The following is a 15,869-nucleotide window of genomic DNA, read 5'->3' on the forward strand; positions in this document are numbered from 1 at the left end:
TTGTGCGAGGCCAAACCCTACAGGGTGCCCGTGGACTTCCCATTTGGGGACCCAAAAGGGCAAAACTCCTATGTGGGGCAGTGTAGGCTAACCCATCTGTGGCCCCAAATGAAAAAGACTGCTGTGGACTCTGTGATGGCACACAGTGGGGACCGCATGGGATACGTTTTGGTGTGCCCTGCCCACACAGTCCCATAGTTCACCCATACCTGCTCACAGAACAGTTCAATTGCTCCAGATTTATTGAGTTAGGCACTAAAGATAAGCGTCCAGTCAATCCAAAAGTGCCAACCTAATGTGAAATTTGGTGAAAATCCCGGCTTGTTATAATTCAATCAGAGTGGACGTCTGAAAAAAGAAAATTGAAATTCTCACAAAGTGTTTCAGAGACATTATGTTCATAAAAATAAGATAACAACCTGTAAGCATAACCCCTCAGGCCATGTGTCTCTGGGTTAGGGACACATTGTTTTCATTAAAAAAGCTTTTTTTCACATCCATAGTGCATCACTTAATAAAGGGTTGATCCTTTAAAGCCCACCATAGATCAAGTCCACTAGAGCTTATCTTTATGTTTTTACATGCTGTAGTGCCATTTTTGGAGCATTTTAAGTTGCTATGCATCAATACAACTAATATATCCTAAAGTTTAATAAAATGTGTGCATTAGGCCCATAGTAACTACATAAAGTGCAAAAAAGAGCAATAAACTACAAAAGGCATTGAAAATAGTTTTTAGGGATTTTTTAAAAACATATTTGTAGTTACAGAAATTTCAGAGATCTATCCCTCAAAACTGTAAATGCAAAAAAGTTGCACAAAATAATTTCTAACCACGGGAAATTTATTTTGAGTGTGTCTATAGTTTCATTTTTGAGATACAATAATTTTTATTAACTGCAGGAAAAACGAAAATAATATTATTGTGCACAATTTCCAAAAAAACAGCATCAAAATAAATTATTGCCAGCAGTGCAATTTGAGTTCTAACCATCCCAGAAACTGTAGAGAAAGGCATAAAATCAAACATGACTACGCAAAGAAACAAAGCCTAAACCCTAGAAACAAGAAATACAAAGACTTTAAATGAATAACACTAAATCAGAGAATAAGTAGTTAGTGTTAAGTAGTTTAGCAAATAAAAAGCATTCCTTTGGAAATTTCCAGGTACAAGAAATTGACAAATAATTAGTGAAAAAGTAGCTGCAGAAAAAACTTGAGAAACGACCGTCAGAAATCCTCGACTGTTGCTTCAGATTAGTTTTGTTTGTTAGTTTTTAAAAAAAATGACAAGCAAGTCTATCTCCATGGAAGAAAATTTCAAGAAAGGAGGAGTGTTTCAAGGCTTTTGCACTGTTCCAACTGTATGCAGTAACTTAAAACTTTATTTAATAAAAAGAGAAAAAAAGAAAGGAAAAAAGCTCCAGCTGAATTGCCAACAGTCCACTTCCTATGTACGCATTAAGAGTAATTAACATTTGTTTATTAAATCCAAAGGTAATGCCAGAGATTTGTTTTGTTTTTGTTGATTTTGTGGAGTTGCCTGACTTTTCTGAGAGGGTGCCTTGAGATTTCCATCCACAACAGTATACCCAGTGCATATGTACACAGTAAAAACAAATTCGTGTGCCTAAACAACTCAACTCACAGGACATTATAGATGAAACATTAATAATCCTATTTGAATAAACTGAACCCTGAATGTAAAATTTCAGGCAATTATAGTAACTGTCACGGAGAGCAGGAGTGGAGGACCCAAATGCGGACACGAGAGAACAGAACTCGAGCTTGAACAAAAGGCGAGCCTTTAATGGGCTGATACAAGAGAAACATAAATACAAGGCAAGATCAACGTGGGGCGAAACTAAAACTCAACATAAACTGGAAAAAACGAAATAACTGACAAGCTGTGACGAGACCGTGGAACTGGGAAACAACTATGAACGCTATGATACCTATGAAACTATGATGATGACTATGACAAGAGGTACATGACAAAACGAGATGAACAGACATCCTGACACAGACTGAATAACAGGCACATTGACCAAATACACACAGGAGGTAATTAGGGGAAGTGGAAACACACGGGGACACAGCTGACACAAATAAATGCCATGACACCACAGGGAAAGTGAAACTAAAACAATGAACGTAGAACACAAGACCTCTACAAAACAAAACAGGAAACACGGAGAGACGTAGACATGACACAGGCTTGACAACATGAAACCACACAGACCGGAAATACATGACACAGAAGACCAGGACAGACTTACACCAAGGGACACGAAGAGACTCATAACTAAGGAGACATGAAAGGACCTAAGTAGACTACAGCTCAAGGCAATTAATAATAATACTAATAAGACTTAAAATTATCTCATAAATAATCCAAAAATGCAAAATGGCTCAACAAAACTCTTAACTTAAGAATAGCACATGAATTAAACACAATATTAACATAAGAGAGCAATACAAAATAACACAAACCATCAAAGACCCTGACTGTAATAAAAAGAGGTAGCAAGAAAAGGGTGTGGTATGGGGGATGGGTGTGTGTGGGAGGGGGGTACTACTGACTAACCAGAGCCACAGTGGCAGGAGCAGCTCTTGCAAGACTGGCAAAGTTTGTTTTTGTTTGCATTTTTTTAAAATTTCTAATTACTTTAATAATTAAATCACCTGAATAAATCAATTGTGTGACTACCTTTGATGCCCTCTTCATCCCTCAGAAATGACACAACATGGTTTAGCCCATCAGACACTCCCATGTACAACACAGCTAAATTTGTTGTGTCAAGGTGACTGCTAATGCTCACCATGAGTCATGTCTTTTCCTAAGAAAGCAAGTTCAGGGTATCAAAAAAGAAAAGAAAGACCTAACCCATGGTTTTGCTGCATGTTTTTTTTCCCTGTCTCTCTTCAGTGCTGCACTAAAAAACAAAAGAAAGCTTCAGCCATCAGCAGCTGTTAAACATGGTGAGTCAATGTCTTCTCCAAAGGATGCGATATAAGGTGACCTCATATACTGGCAACTAAAAGCCATTCCAAGCAATTATTTGTGTCCACAGCCTCAACAGAAAGCTTAGCAAGACTAACAACAAGTAGCACTGAGCTTTACTGTATGGGGATCAGCTGTGAGGTAAGCAGGGAATTGCTCTAGTGGATGAAATGGCCTTTTAAAATACCACACTGACACTGCTTCTTAATTTAAAAGAAAAAAGAAAAAAACATATGCAGGTAGTAACTCATATGGCAAGGATGTATTTATTTAGCTTTTACTAGGTCTAATAAAACACTGACATACCCATGTTCTCTCCTGTAAATGTTTTAATCTGTCCATCCCTCCATTTAAAACCGCTTTTCCAGGAAGCTACAGTCTAGGCAGAGATTTCCAGACCTCCTTCTCACCACCCACTTCCTCCCAGTAGAAATGTGATGCGAAACACCCTCCACTCTTGGCTGTGTCTGCGAATTCAGTCCATAAAAATTATGAATAGAATCTGTGACAAAGTGCATTCCCAGTAAGTTGCATTCATTCACTATGAATGAATGCAACTTATTGGTGGCAATGTGAACGAAGCTCTTGCTTGGTTGTACATGGACAGGACTGCACACAACATGAAACTGATACCACATACTCCAGGACTCCAGGATACCCCAAGGGATGTGGTCGAATGCTTTCTCCAAGTACACAAAATACTCGCACATACACTCCAAAAGTTTAAAGCGATGGTTCAGGAATCCAGGGTTCCAGGACCTCAATGAAAACCACATTGTTGTTCAAACATGGTGTTCATTATGAACAAACTATGGTTAGTACAATCCAACAAAAAAACAAAGGAACTGTCAGAAGATTCAAAGATGAGATACACTGGAAACACTTCAAAGATTTTGATGAACACTTAAGTAAATAACAGGTAAAGTTTGCAGTTCTTCAAAAAAGCACTAAGATGAAGTGTCCTTTTTTTTTGTCGGGTCCAATCACCACAAGGTTGTCAGGCTTGTTGTTTCTGTAGGTTGCAGGTTCAGATAAGTTAATACAGGATTCACATGAACAGTCACAGATAGGTCCACAGTGTATTTCACAGGGTTCAGGTAAGGATTTATTGTTTCCCTCAGGCTCGAGTTAAAAGCTCTCTGACTTTACAAGTTTGAACTTGATGAGGGAGGACACCCAGATAAGTATGTTGCACAGCTTACAAATTACTCAGTAAGACTGTGTATATCAACAACCCAGCGAGGGAAAGCAGGAGCAGGGTTACATACTGCTGGTGATTGTAGATGAAAATCTGACATAGTTATGCCAACGTCTGGTGGAGGTAAGCAGAGTTACTTCACTCGAGTCTGCACATGAATGATGAAGAGAGGGAAGAGGACATGAGAGGAACACTAATAGAAAATGTTCATTGCACATATAATAAACCTAATTTAATCTAATGCATTTTACATTCTAACGTTAAGCTTCCTCAACCAAGGTACTGTCATTTTAGAAGAATAATTTGTTAAAGATAACAAGATTTGGACACATATTTAAACTTTCATGGAAATAAATATAATTACATTATTTATGATTAGCAATGTGGTTTGACCTCTGATGTGCCTTACCACCAGAAAGGCTGAAAACAATATTAGACTCTAAGCAGGTTAAAAGGCTAATAAGAGGCTCCTGTATCCTTCAGTCTGGTAGTGGCTCTGTCTGTGTAGCAGATAGTGAGCAAGAAGATGTAATGGAGGATGATGGAAGTGAAGAGAGCAAGCAAAATGAAGGTTGCTCTGGGGGTGATGTCAAAGATAAGGAGAGGACAAAGCATGTTGGAACGGTGCTAAAAAGAAAGAAAAGAAAACACTCTTAAGCTCAAGTTCACTGCTACATTGTTGAGCAGGAGACCGGGGTTTGTCCACATTTCAGCTTCTGATTATGGGATAAACAAATGCATAAACAGGCTGAAGTACCTCCTTTCTGAAGTTTTCCTGTGTTCCATTATTGCATCTTGATGTCACTGATGCTCCGGCTCGGCACTGTCCAACAGTGAAATGGCAAATATAGGGAATCTGTGTCCAACCCGTCTGCTGGGGTCAAATGCAGCACTGATCATTGAGGTCTGCTGCTTTTAACTTTCTTCTTCACTTTCATCAGCTAAAACTGTGAAAACTGTCCCTATTAGATACAATAACACTGGAAGCCCCTTTAAAAAAATCTATAATATTAGTCTAATAATGTAAGTGAAGATTTTTTAAGTTTCAAAATTTTATTATTACGTTTCCCTGTACAATGAAATTCTTGAAATGAAATGCAAAAATGTATACAGTTGTAGACCGGGGTTATGTCAGATGTTTAGGAGTCTGATGGCAATGGGGAAGAAAGAGTTCTTCAAAGCCTTTGTTTTGTTTTACTCACCTTAAACATAAAAAATGATAATAATAAACCGCAGAAGTTTTTCTGGGGCAGTAAGCAGTAACAGTAAAGTTGCACCCTTACACACATACTTATAGCTCTAATGGAGAGTGTAATTATCATGTTGTATTTAGTAAGACTCAAGGCTAAAGACTGAGGCCAGGAATTCATCAGGAAATTGTTTGTACAGGTCATAGAAGAGGGGAGACGAAAGCTAGTTCTTCTAAAGGCCACAAGGGGCCCTGCTGGCCATTCGAAATAATGCAGCTTTACGGCATTGTTTTTCCTCACTGTCTTCACTTTTAAGGACATACGACAGCCTTCTTTTATATTTAGTCTTTGGCATGAACCAAAACATTAAAGTGTCAGCCTACAAAACTAAACAGGCCGTTCACTGTGCAACACTGAAGACAACCGCAGTGCTAGATCTTCATTTTCTGTCCATTTAATGCTCCCTCACATAACCACACTGTAAAATATAACTTGTTGTTTCAACTTAAAAATATGAGGTAAAGGGCTGCCTTAAAATTTTAAGTTAAGTCAAGAAATAGAGTTTGTTCTTATAACACAACCAATTGTTATCTTAATGAAAAATCACATGTTGTCTAAACTTTCATCTTAGTTTAGTTGACTGAGATTTGTTAGTCAGTTCAACTCCTTTAATTGTCATTTTACTTGGGAAAACCCTTTCAGCTAAATTAAAATAATCTATTGTTTAAACTCTTGTCCTAGTTCAGTTGACTTGGGTTTTTAGTTAATTCAAATACTTTAGTAGTTCTTTTAACTTAGGAATCTATTTTAGCTTAACTAACATAATCTGTTAGCTAAGTTGATTTAAGTTTATTAATTAACTGAGCTCCTTAAGGTAGCTGAGTGAACTTGTAAATCAGTTTCATTTTAATTATCAGAGTTGATTGACTGGATGTAAAGAAAATGTGTATTAAACATCTTAAGTTTTGTTTTGTTTTTTTAGCTTTCTAACATCCATTTCAGCAAAACTACCTGTTAGGTTCATCTTAGAGCTCAGGTTTAAATACCTACATTCCTTTAAATTAATTTTCTGTTGTTTACAGAAAAAAAATAAACCCCACAGATTCCATTAAAGTCTATCTGATCATTTCATACAGAAAGTTTGTTTTAAGAACATGACAAGACAATTACTCATGAGCACCCAACATTCACCATTTATTGTGCCATCTTAGTCATCTGAGAAACAGAAAAATCAGTGGCGTAGCTCATCAGGCTCACAATCCATCAAAACTCAAAGGCTGCTCCCTGTGAAACAATAAATTTGAACTTGGTCTTGAGCCCAGTTTGGGTGAAGATTAAATTCTGACCAATACTCTAGGAGCAGTAGTGATTCTTGTGAAGTAACAACATAAAGTCTGCATTAATGTAATGTATCAATGGAACACTTGCTATTTTAGAAAAGTTATTCTTTACATTTACAAAATTTTAAACTTCATTGTGCTCAGTCACACCTGTTAGCATAAAACTTGAAATATTAAAATAGTACAAAACCTTTGATAAGTGACAGTAAAGATCAGTTTATAACAACTAAGACATCAAACTCTTGTATTTGTCTTCGTTTACAATTGCAACAAATTCCACAGAACCAATATCTCTGAAAATGAGTGCATGCTTCTGAAACATTTGATAATATGGATATTTCAGAAACATTAGTTTGAGTCTGCTCAATTGCAAAACAAAGGAAAAACTACTGACTTGCATGAGATAAGCATCTGCAAAGTCCAGCATTATATTGTTGTTCACATAAGTTTCTTAAACCATGAACAAATGAGTAATTGTCTAATCTGGAATGTAAAGTGTAGTCATTTAGTGACATACAAAAGTGAGAATGAGAACTTGCAAGAATAAAAAAACAAACAGTAAAATAAAAACTGTCCTTAACACTAAGGATCATACAATTACAGTTCTGCATGGCTTTCTGCAAGAGTCTGTTTCTTAGACCATGCACTAGTGAGATGCACTGCCTTCCACCAATGTTCATTAGGATGTTCTGAATGACTTCAAAGATGTCCTTAAGTTCCTTTGGATAGTCTATGTTGAGGGCAAAAGAAGGCCCATCAGCATGGAAATGGCACTTGAGACATCCCTCAGATTAGACAGGATTACTGCCGCCTCAAGGACAACCAACACATCGATGATGTCTTCTTCTTTCACCATCGCAATGCCAACTTTCATCCTCTTAGAAAACGTGTCTTCAATACCTGTCGGCTATAAAAGGGTTCAAAGACAAAAAAAAAAAATAAATTACACAATTACAATTACACAACATTCTTTGTGCTTAAGAATTCATGTCTTTCCAAAGAAGAGCCATACTGATGCTTTGGATGATGGTGATTGGCTTTGGGTAACACTTATTAGTTGTTAAAGTTTTTTCAGAATGAGATATGCACCCCATGTTACAAATCCATTTCTTGCTTTAAACAAAGACCATGTTCATAAATAACTGAGCATGTCTTCAATTGCAGAAATCAAACAAAATTTTCAATTTAAATGGTAAATGGCCTGTATTTGTATAGCGCTTTACTAGTCCCCTAAGGACTCCAAAGTGCTTTACACATTCAGTCATTCACACACATGGGTGGATGACTGAATCGTGACTCAAGAGTTGACAGTTCGTCTTATAATTGGAAGGTTGCGGTTCGAGCCCGGCTCCGACAGTTTCAGTCGTTGTGTCCTTGGGCAAGACACTTCACCTGTTGCCTACTGGTGGTGGCCAGAGGGCCCGGTGGTGCCAATGTCCGGCAGCCTCGCCTCTGTCAGTGCGCCCCAGGGCGGCTGTGGCTACAATGTAGCTTGCCATCACCAGTGTGTGAATTTAAATCTAGTTATGCTAAATATTGGCTGTGCTCTAAACCAAATCTGGCTGAGAATACATGAAATGTGCAAACTGCAGCTACACTACAGGATCAGATTATGGCTCCATAGACAATGCTTCTTTAATCAGTTTATTGATTAAAGTTTATTTTTCCCCTATATTAACAGCATGAAAAAGAGCATATAGGCGTGGCTGAACAGGTTGCATAATTGGCACTGAATATCAACATCCACCTTTACCCAGCTGCCCAATGACTCTCGGCCAGTAACCTTTAATTGCTTACCCAGTCTACACAGTCTCTTTTCCAGGGTCCAGGACATTTCACCAAAGTATTGCCCCCCACAGCTGTAGCAGCCACTGCAGCCCCTTAAATATCCTAATATCTCTGCCATTACAATATACAATGTGAGAAATCAAACGTAAAGCTGAAGTGAACAGTACAGCAGCGAAATGTCAAAGACCCTGGTGAAGACATGAATAAACACAAGACACTAATAATATCAATGCTAGCTTGCCAGTTAGTTTCTCTGAAACCCAGACCAACTCCAGTGTCAAAGATCTTGTAATAATACATTTGGTGAGGAAAAAGTACACATGTTATCATGTGGCATCTATTGTTTCATAGATGCCACATGTTTCATTAAAATCCACTGTGGTGCTGTCATTATTAAATTTACTAAAAGAAACAATGCTAACCTTCACAGTCTTGAAAGTGTGTGAGGGATCTTCCTTTAGAAAATGAGGTCCTCTGTCCTCTTCCTTTGTGTAGGGCTCTGGTCAAAGAAGTCAAAAAGAAAACAAAAACACTTTTTAAACAGTGTTTATGAAGCATGTAGACAGCTCCAAATTCACAGCTTTTTGATACATAATTCCATCAATATATGATTATCATTGGAGATTTTGAATCAGGCTTATCAGGACATTCAAGTAGAATATGATATCCAACCTACCACCAATATACACAGATTCTGTAAAAGTTACCACACTAAATGTCCAGTTGTGAAATATGATGACAGACTTTACTTATCAGCTTTCTTTCAATGAGTTCATCAGTTGAACTGGATAACCTAAAACTTAAACAAAGGAGAACATTTCGCAGTTGAACACTTACATCATCATTGAAGCATTTTATGAGCCTAGTTAGCCCTCCTATGCCGCTCTTGATTTTGTACAGCTCCACGAACCTCTCCATAATGGTCAAGCACAGCAAAAGGAACCCTTTCAGGTCAACAGATGTAAGACGGGCAAATTCTGCTTCAACCTGAGCAATAGAAGAAGAGGGTGGAGAGTACAGGCAGAATAAAAAAAAGATTCTTTGAGACCCAAATTTAAGCAAACAGTCATCTGAGGCCCATTAGAGAAAACACAAACACACAAAAGCAAACAAACAAAAGATGCACTTTACCTGCCGTTCAGCAAACAAGGAAGTTCAGAGAACAATAAGCTCTGTCTTGAAATCTTTTAAAGTAGAATGATTGTGAAAATGACTTATGTGATGTAAAACTTTAGTAAGCGTGCGATTAAAAAAAGAACACTAAAAGGACAAGTAACAATTTCCTTATTCCTCAGATGTTTACCTTGATGAGCAATACTGTTTTAGTCCAACTGCCTCATTAAAGTTACACAACAGGCTTTTTACATTAAAGCCAGCAAGTCCATTACATACTCCCTTTTAGATCTGAAATACTGTGCACATTCTGTGTATATGTAGTGGACAGCAATTTACCCAAAAGAGCGCAAAGTTTGCAAGTCCACCTCATTTAAATGACAAAGACAGGTGTGATCATCTAGACCTGTGAAAATAAATTAATGACAAACTTGCAGTTATGGATGTTATTACAACCACAAGAACCTAAACAGTCTGCTCCATTGCTTTTGTTAATGAATCATTTGTTGGTAACACGTCTGAATATTTAGTTTATGCCACCTGCATGTGATCATCAATAGTGCCATATTACTTCTTAAGAAGTACCCTGACACTACAATCTTTATATCATTTGTTCTACAGAGCTATTAAGTTACAATATAATCTGTGGTGTTCCCAGTATGACAAAATGCACAAATTGTAACTTACCATTTGACTCCACTGACAAAAATAAATCCCCAGCATCAAGTTTGGCTTCACAGACCTAAAATAAGTAAAATAAAAATATATGTTATAATTATATTGTTTTCGCCATTTATTCATGTTTGCTAATTTTCTGACATATAAACAATGTTAGTTTTGTTACAATACAGAGAATGCAGTTTAATTAAAAGGTAAATTATGCAAAAAAAAAAAAACTTCTGCAGTATACCATGCCAAAAATCAGTGTCTCTGATGCCAATTATTTTATCACTACAGCTCTTTTAGTATGGAAACTCACACAACCTAGTCATACTGATCACAAGAGTTCAAAAATAAGTCAAAATAGTGAGCTGTTGTTAAGCATAAAGCATTTCAGGGTAACAAATAACTGCACAATAGAATTAAAGCAAAAACTAAACACACTGGAGGACTATCTGATAAAAACTAATATAATGCTGGTTTGTAGACCATATTTTGTCTCAGTCCTCAGTGCACTCTTGCAGCTTAGCATGCAGCAGTTCATAACAACTTAAGTGATTACATAGGGGTAAACAGATGACAACAAGCATCCGAGTCCTGCCAAAAAGTTCTTTTGAACCCAGCCAGTTATTGGAAATATTGCCAAAATGAACTTCCACCAAAATACAACAGCCTGTGAACTTGAAAGAAATTTACACGTACAGAGACAATATGAAATAAGCTTTATTAATTAGCTGAGTTAGCTTGCTAATATCGCAACAGTGGTTGAGTGCACAACCTTAAAGCTAGCGGCACAATACTTGTGATTTGGTCAGTGCCACATTAAACCCATAAAAAGGCCATGTGTCAGTTTATTAGGTCAAGTTTGGTTATGACACACAAGCTGGACCTTGTCCGCTAAAGCTACATTAGCTAAAGCAAACATTTCGGTAAAAGAGAAAACACACATCATGCCATAGATTCAAAACATGTTCCAACTTTTGTAGCTCTCTTTCCTTATAGTTATAACCAATGTTACTCACCTTGAAAGCATATTCCAAAGAAGACGATTAGAAAACGTCCAAGTAAAGTGAGCATGTCGTTAACCGCCAATTCCCCATGATGCACCTCGGTAGCAGTCACGTGAGGCAGTTTTGAATCCTGCTGTGCTCAACTTACCCACATTGTCAAGTTCACATAAGTTGCTGATTTAGCTGGACATGAGTTTTCAAGTTAGCTTTTTTTGGTGTAATTGGGACGTTTTTAACTTGTAATTCTATGTTATAACAACAACTTCAGTCATCTATCGTCAAACTGATAAAGAATAATATGTTGAAATAACAAACATCTAGAATTACATTTTACAGTGCAGTTGATTAGTGTCAGTATAAAAATACTGACTGACTGGAGCTTTAAGGATTTATGAGGCTCGTGCTTTGGAGCAGCTTACTTGATTGACAGGTGTCTTCCTTTATTACGATAGGCCGTGGTGATTACTTGGTCGCCACCTCAGCTCCACACTGACCAAAGAAAACTTGCATTCACACATCACCATCATTCTGTTTTTCTGATGACCTTCCTGTCAGTTAGTCCTTGTCGGCCACATGACCTGTTTGTGGAGCCAGGAAAGGCCTTTAGAAAGCTGACATCAGGATTGACTGCCATAATTCATCATTCAAGCAGCTGTAACACATTCTATATTTTCTCATACTATGTCTTATCTGTGACTATGTGCAGGACTAAACAGCAAAAACACAAAGGAAATGATTGTGCACCTGAAGGCGAGCGGGTTTGCTGTGATTCTGCTCCCATGCCTTAAGTGACAGAGTGTTAATAACAGGGGAATAAATAAACTGCAGCGCTGTTGCTGTGGGCTGGAGACTATGGGTTGCTGACGTCAACGATCCCCCTGCCCCACTTTAACCCTAGACAGGGAGCATGTGTGCGTGTTCAGACTCATGCATCTCACCTCTTCATCCTCTAGTTCCCTTAGGATTTCACTCCATTTGCCCTGACTGATAATGAACGAGCACATGTTCTAAAAGCACGCCCAACAGTTTGTTTAATATATAACACCATGCTCCAAAAACCACCTCTGTTTTTCCCACCTAGCTTTGTATCTGCTTTAGGAGTTTTCACCACCACAGCCATGCTTGTCTTGGATGCCTTAACCTCTGCACAATCTACAGGGAGCAGCTACGTGGTGTGTTGTATAACTGTCATGGATGTGCAGTGGCATGGAAACTGTCTGACAGCACCGCCCACTGGTTTCACTGTGGCACTGAGCAGTGAAAATACAAACATACAATCCTGACATTGTTTTCACCAATAAAATAATATTTTACCAGCATTCGTGGTGTTACAACTTTGCTATTTTAGGGTAAACATAAATTAAATACAACCTGAGCAACTGAAATATAGAAATAATGGAACAAACGGACTCAACTCAGTATGATGGAGCTTTTTGTGGCTATCATTATAATATCATTATTGTAAATTCTTTTGACCAGAATATTTATGAAATGGCAATCCTATGTGTAAAATGTGAAACTAGTAGCCTACATTCTAGAGAGTATGAATAAAGAGGCAAGTGGACTTCTGTTACTTTGTGCAGACATTTGAAGAGTCATCCAGGAGACTTCCCCAAAAAAACAAATGGTGGAGAATGCTCTGGTTTGGGTTGTCCTCTTGGACATGGTTCTGGGGGTCGTTGACCCGCCAAAGTGGGAAAAAAGTCATGAGTCATTACCATCACTGGGGGTTAAGGGTAAAACCACAGTGAGACCATGACCCACCACATCACATAACCTATTGAGCTCACCTGGGGCGTGGTGTGAGTGGGGGTCGGTGCTTCTGGGGTGCCTAGTGGTCATTCACAGTAGGCATAGATGGCCTCCTTTACTCCTCTTTCAAACCATCTGTCTCGTCATCTGAAATACGATCATAGCCATTCTCCAAAAAAATGACCTTTGTCCTTTAGTGCAGATGGCACTCCTATGTTGTGCCACGAGTTTGTGGAGTGGCTGTTTGATTTCTTCTATGTTGAGGCCTGAACACTCCTCACTGCACTGCACACCACAAAATTCTCTGGTCTGATGAACGCTCTGGCCTTTATCTTCTAACAGGACAACGGCCCTAAGCACGCAGCCAAGAGTACAAAGGCATGTCTTCAGGACCAGCCAGAGCCCAGACTCGACGCTCCCCATCCAAGCTGATGGAGCGTGAGAGCTTTTGCATTGGCTTCCTGTTAAATCCAGAATTGAATTCAAAATCCTGCTCCTCACATACAAGGTCTTAAATAATCAGGCCCCATCTTATCTTAATGACCTTGTAGTGCCATATCACCCTATTAGAGCACTTCGCTCTCACACTGCAGGCCTACTTGCTGTCCCTAGAGTATTTAAAAGTAGAATGGGAGGGAGAGCCTTCAGTTTTCAGGCCCCTCTTCTGTGGAACCAGCTTCCAGTTTGGATTCGGGAGACAGACACTATCTCTACTTTCAAGATTAGGCTTAAAACTTTCCTTTTTGCTAAAGCATATAGTTAGGGCTGGACCAGGTGACCCTGAATCCTCCCTTAGTTCTGCTGCAATAGACGTAGGCTGCCGGGGATTCCCATGATGCATTGAGTTTTTCCTTTCCAGTCACCTTTCTCACTCACTATGTGTTAATAGACCTCTCTGCATCGAATCATATCTGTTATTAATCTCTGTCTCTCTCCCACAGCATGTCTTTATCCTGTTTTCCTTCTCTGATGGCCCCGCCCCTCCCTGAGCCTGGTTCTGCCGGAGGTTTCTTCCTGTTAAAAGGGAGTTTTTCCTTCCCACTGTCGCCAAAGTGCTTTCTCATAGGGGGTCATATGATTGTTGGGTTTTTCCTCTGTACCTATGAAGCGCCTTGAGGCGACTTTTGTTGTGATTTGGCGCTATATAAATAAAATTGAATTGAATTGAACTGAATTGAATTGAATTGAAGAATGGGAGAGATTGCCCAAAAACATGTGTGCCAAGCTTGTCACATCATACTCACAAAGATGTGACTGTAATTGCTGCCAAAGTGCTTCAAAAACTTTTGAGCTAAATCTGTGAATACTTATGTACATATTATATTTTTGTTTTGTTTTTAACATTTTTAATCAATTTGCATAAATTTTAACCAAACATTTTCCCCCTTTGTCATAATGCGGTATTGCGTGTAGAATTCTGAGGTGAAAATCTCACTTTAATCCATTTTGGAATCAGGCTGTATCATGAAAAAGAATGGAAGCGCTGTGAATACTTTCCAGGTGCATTGCTTGGAAATGGTGTCACTAACGAAAGTGACAGGAAGTGAAGGTAGCATTTTCATTGGGAGTGACTAGGATGGACAACATTAGAAATGAATCTATGGACATATGCAGAGGAGGGATAGTACATGTACTGGACAAAGGATATAAGGTATAGAGCAGCTAGCCGGGAGGAAGAGAGACAGACTGACTTTGTCATTCAGTATACAAGCGTACAAGGAACACACAGAAAAGATTCCCAGATTTAGTGAAAGACGATCCAGGGATAGATAGAGGAAGCACTGCAAAATAAGAAACAGACGCCCATTTATAAAAGCACAGTTGTTCCAAGATTAGCTTTAAGATTGTTCCCTTAAAAATGTAAAGAAACTGAACAACAGGAGGACAAAAGTGTCAGACCTAAAGAAAACCCACAGCAGATGAAATGAAATCAGGTCCTTAAGAAACAGGAAAAAAAACTCGGAATGATGTGAGAAATGCATCTCAGCACCTTTAGCTGGTCCAGCTACTAGTTGCTGAAGCAGTCTTTGAAGTTGTGTGTCTCAAAGAATTCAGCTTTATTTCCTGTCATTGATTAGTTTCCTAAACAGCTCTCAGTGCATCTTTGTGCAGTCTAGCCCTTCTCTTGTTTTTGTGTGTTCCTTGTTGCTGTTATTTTTTTTTTTTTTACTTTTGAATTTCACAGTTTGTAATTTATTTTTATTAATCAATTATAGATGGTGCTTTTCTACTCACACAAGCTAGTGTTTTCTATGTGACATTCACACACATTCATACATCTGAAAGCATTTTGGGGTTAGTAATTTGCCCAAGGACATTTGGCACGCAGACTGGAATGGCCAGGGCTCAAACCACCAACCTTCCAGTTAATAGATGCCCTGCTCTACCTCCTAAGCCACATTTCTTTCTGCATTCCGCAAATAGTTTGATTTCTCGTTTACATAATCTCCCTGACAGCCTTGCCTTTGGGTCCACTTTTTGCCTACTTATGACAATAGTCTGTGTAACTGATCCTACATCTTGTCTTCCTGGCATTCTGTCTACTTTGGAAAATTTTAGCTCCTTTTCTGGGTATAATATAAACCACTAAAGAAAGTGGTTTCCACATAAATACAACAGCTCTGTCCTTTAACTTTACATGTGCTGGGCTAAAATATCTGGGCATTAATGTGACACGTACATTATGTCTATTCAGATAGTTATGCCTCTCTTATGACTTCCATCTGATTTTTGTTTCTTTTTGAGGGAACAATCATCCTCTCTTTGACTGGAATGAGGATATTGTCATATACGTTTTTCAGACACTGCTGTTAG

This window comes from Oreochromis aureus, linkage group 4 (assembly GCF_013358895.1).
Source record: "Oreochromis aureus strain Israel breed Guangdong linkage group 4, ZZ_aureus, whole genome shotgun sequence".
Classification (NCBI taxonomy): Eukaryota; Metazoa; Chordata; class Actinopteri; order Cichliformes; family Cichlidae; genus Oreochromis; species Oreochromis aureus.